The sequence below is a fragment of the Macaca fascicularis genome, chromosome 4 (assembly GCF_037993035.2).
Source record: "Macaca fascicularis isolate 582-1 chromosome 4, T2T-MFA8v1.1".
Taxonomy (NCBI): Eukaryota; Metazoa; Chordata; class Mammalia; order Primates; family Cercopithecidae; genus Macaca; species Macaca fascicularis.
Window position 1 is genome coordinate 169,151,744 of NC_088378.1, and position 4,498 is coordinate 169,156,241.

At 42.9% G+C, this 4,498-nt stretch overlaps 1 pseudogene; it reads left to right on the top strand.

Annotated features, from left to right (window-relative positions):
• Window positions 1-324: 324 nt before the first annotated feature.
• On the top strand, window positions 325-1,054 carry LOC123572825 (small ribosomal subunit protein eS25-like; annotated as a pseudogene).
• Window positions 1,055-4,498: the final 3,444 nt, after the last annotated feature.

The following is a 4,498-nucleotide window of genomic DNA, read 5'->3' on the forward strand; positions in this document are numbered from 1 at the left end:
GTTATATATAGAGTTACATATAGTTATATATATAGTTATATAGTTACATATATAGTTTTATATATATATAGTTAAATATATATGCATGTGAACATCCAGTTTATAAACCGAAAACAAAATTCTAAGCCCCCAAACCATCTGAATGGACCCCTCCTCTTAGCAAGGGTATTCGAAAGATAACCTGAAAAACAAGTTCAAGCCATGATGGGAAGGGGGGGGTCAGACATGCCTCATTACATCCTCCTCCCTTTTGAAATTACTAGTAGAACAGATTCTTTAAGTCTGATGAGAAACACAATCTATTCTCTCTGAAGCCTGCTACCGGAAGGCTTCATCTGTGTAATAAAACCTTGGTTTCCACAACCCCTTATCTTAACCCAGACATTCCTAAGTCTTCAGACAATAACTTGACTCTTTCAACCAATGGCCAATCAGAAAATTTTTGAATCTACCTATGACCTGGAAGCCCTTCAGCTTCCCATTGTCCTGCCTTTCTGGACTGAATCAGTGTATGTGTTATATGTATTTGATTGATGTCTTTTGTCTCATAAAATGTACAAAATCGATTCTCCGCTGCTCTCTGAGCTTCACAAGGGCACCCAAGGACGACAAGAAGAAAGACGCCAAAAAGTCGGGCAAGAAAGACAAAGACCCAGTGAACAAATCCTGGGGCAAGGCCAAAACAAAGAAGTGGTCCAAAGGTAAAGTTTGGGACAAGCTCAATAACTTAGTCTTGTTTGACAATGCTACTTATTACAAACTGTAAGGAAATTCCCATCTATAAACTTACAGCTCCAGCTGTGGTCTCTAAGAGACTAAAGGTTTGAGGTTCCCTGGCCAGAGCAGCCCTTCAGGAGCTCCTTAGTAAAGGACTTATCAAACTGGTTTCAAAGCACAGAGTTCAAGTAATTTACACCAGAAATACTAAGGGCGGGGATGCTCCAGCTGCTGGTGAAGACGCATGGACAGGTCCAACCAACTGTACATTTGGAAAAATAAAACTTTATTAAATAAAAAAAACAAAATAAAATAACATGTATAAAACAAAGCTGCACCCTGACCCCACCTTGGGCACATGTTCTCAGGATCTCCTGAGGGCTATGCCATAAGCCATTAGTCACTCATATTTGGCTCAGAATAAATCTCCTCAAATATTTACAGAGTTTGACTTTTTGTGGACAAGTTGTTCCAGTTCTATTCGTTGAAAAGATGATCTTTGTTCCATTGAAATGTCTTTGTTCCTTTATTGAAGATCAGCTGACTATATTTATGTAAGTCTATTTCCAGGTTTTCTATTTTGTTCCATTGATCTTTTTCTCTATTCTTTCACCAAAACCACACTGCCTTCATTACTGTAGCTTTAGAGTAAATGTTGAAGTTGGGTCCAGTGGTCCTTTTAAATAATAGCTACCATGAGTTAATCTTGACTATGTAGTAGGCACATCCGTGGGCAATGAATAATGTATATTCATTATCTCATGCACATAGTGACTCTGCAAGGTAGCATTCGTTACGTCTGTGTTACAGATCAGGAGGTAGGCTAAGGAGTTAATGTAATTTTTCCAAAGTCTTGAAGCTTGTCAGTGACAGAGCTTGGATTTGAAGTCTGTCCAGCCCTTTCCACCTTTTCTCACTCCCTTGGCCTCCCACCCACTCTCACTTGCTGACTCACTGCCTATGAGGTAGTGTCTTTTGGCTTCCAAACTAGAGATTGGCAAGCACTGAGGAATGTTATAGGTCCCTAAAGCAAAACATAGGACAGACCGATGCTTAGGAAATTACTAAATATCATTTCCTTATTTGCAAGTAAAAAATCTCCCTTTCCATTTGCCTACTTAAGGCAAACTGCTTTTGTTTATTTTTAAACAAAATTTTAGCCTCTAAGCTCTGCCAGAGACCTGGTGGGTCTGAAATTGTCTAAAGACCTATTATAGCACGTGGAGAGCCTTTTCTCCAAAGGCCAGCTTCAGACCAAGGTGGCTTTTGCCACCGATTTGTTTGTCTCTCTGATTTGTGCCTTTCCAGGCCCCTCTCCTAGAGTGCCGCATGCTTTCAAGCGAGGCTCTTCGGGCCTATGATTTTGACAATGTTCCGGCAGGTCTCAATAGCAAACACTCCTGCTCGGACATATTTTGATGGTAGGTGGAATAAGACAAATGACAGACTTAGTGTAGAGCCTAGGACATTATAAGTGCTCACTAAACATTAGACAACATTGTTAAGATTATGATTTTTGCTTGTCAGTCTCAAAGTGTACTCCTTGTATATCCTTCATGATGCCTCGGTGTGACTGTGGAGATGCTTCTTTATTGTCTTGTTTTGTTCCATTCATGTATTGCCACTTCCAACATTCTGGTTCAAGTCACATCGAAGTAAGCATTCATTTAGCTGACAGCCTATCACGGGGCATCTTTCTGCATAAAATGAACCAATTTATAGTCATTGCTGACAGCTGTTTTTGAAGGAAAGGCCATTTTCCTTAGTCGATTAGAGGAACAGTGATTAATTCAGCCCATCAGCCTGCAGCGGCAAAGGCTAAAAAGGGCCTCATTGTGTACAGCCCCCCATGTCTCTTAAAACCTACATTTTTGAATTTGTCAGAACTTCCTGAGCCCAGACTGGACCTCCAGAGGTCACTTAATGTACCCCTGGCCTCCTACACTATTTTTAAAGACCTCTAAAAAAAGACAGCTCCTGTTTCGCCTTGGCAGTGAGCCACCAGGGGAGGTGAATTTGGCAGCATCTCTGCTTCGGGATCCTGTGGACATTAGCGCGGGGGCCCTGCCTCAAAAAGTGACTCACTAGTGCTTGAAGGGTGATAAAGTCTGGTGACACAGCACAGGGAGTGTTTAAAGTGCATAGGGAGAGATTGTTTTCTTTCCCCCTCTTTGCACCTAGCAGGGAGAGGAGTGTGCAGAAAGATGGGGTTGAAACAGAAACTTGGAGTTATGCTAGGAGTAGCATCAGCATAGCAGGAGAACATCCATAGCTCTCCTGCTGCTGCCCTGCCACAAGGAGAGGAAGGGAAAAGCAAATTCAGCAGGACCTCTAGGACCTTGCTGTAGACATCCAGGTGGAGCCAGGACCCTCCAGGAGAACTGATGGCTAGAAAAGACTGTAAGTAATGTGGAGGAAGGAAGAAGAGAGAGCGAGAGCAGAGAGAGAGAGGAGACTTGCAAACATTGATCCATGTGGAACGGATGTCAACTTGATGGGACAAGACCTGGGTTGACTTGGTATCTGGGTTCAGGTCAGCAAACTCTGGGGGCATTTCCTTCTAGTAGCAGACAGATGTGCTCGTCCTGCCAGACATTGTGGACATTGCTGAATGGCTTCCAGAACATTCCTCTTATGTCTCCTGGTTAAAGTTAGACTGAAACATCTGAGCCATTTGGGAGAGCAGGGACCCCCACGAATAGGAGATACTGGAGGTGTCTGAGGCCACTCTATGCCCTTTCTCAAGAGTTCCCTGCAGATCTTTCAACCACTGGCCACTGAAGTCCAGCTCCTGCCAGCCATGGATTTGGGCGCTGGGCTCCAGTGTTGAGAAAGTTCTTGCCCTAAAGCACTTGTTTTCCCAGTGGACAACAGGAGTCACAGACAGAGAGGGAGAGTGAAGAGGCAGAAGATATTCCTTTCCACTGTGACCCAGATGAGAATGCAGCGGGTGAGCTTGCTTCCTGTCACTCATTTTCCAGCTATTGGTTCTAGTCCAAGTTGCGCATATTCTTTCTGTTAGGTTCTTATGTTTGTCTTAAGGTCATCCATCTTTTCTTCTTCCCTTATTTTTTCTTTATAAATCAAGAAAAATTTTTGTCACTTTCTTTCCCTGGCTCACTGCACAGCCAATCAATAATTATTTGATTGTGTATCAATTTCTGCTGGCTATTCATTATTGTGGAAACCATATTAACAGGTCCATAAAAATCACAGTAATCCATTTGTTAAACTCATCATAAGAACAGGTTTCATCTTTCTGGCCAAGTTTCACGGGTTGGTAATATCATATTTTGGTTTTAGAATTTATAAGGCGCATTCTCCCATACCTTTTTAAGTATGTTTTTTATCCATTGCCCTCTCTGAATTAGGCATTTTTGGGGATGCATGTTTTACAGATATGGAGACAATGGTTCAGAGAAATCAGCTTGTTCACGGTGGGGCCAGAACTGGGACCTAGGGCTTCCGACTCCATGTCTCAGGCCATTCCTATCACACACACACTGAAGGAGGAAAGAGCTCCCTTGTCTGGAGAAGATATTTCAAATTCATGTGGGTTAAACACGGAAATTCCAAACAGCTGTAGTTTTTGCAGAAATGGTTGAGTTATGGACTGTTAAAGTAGTTGGCCACCTGCGGTGGTGGGTGGAAGGGAGTTAGGAAAGGATTGTTGTGCTTCAGGGAGCATTCAGCGTCTGCACGACCACGGAGGGGTTGCAGGGCGTCAGGTATCCAGGACTGTTGGCAAGAATTATGCTTTGAATTTCCCGGAGAAGACACA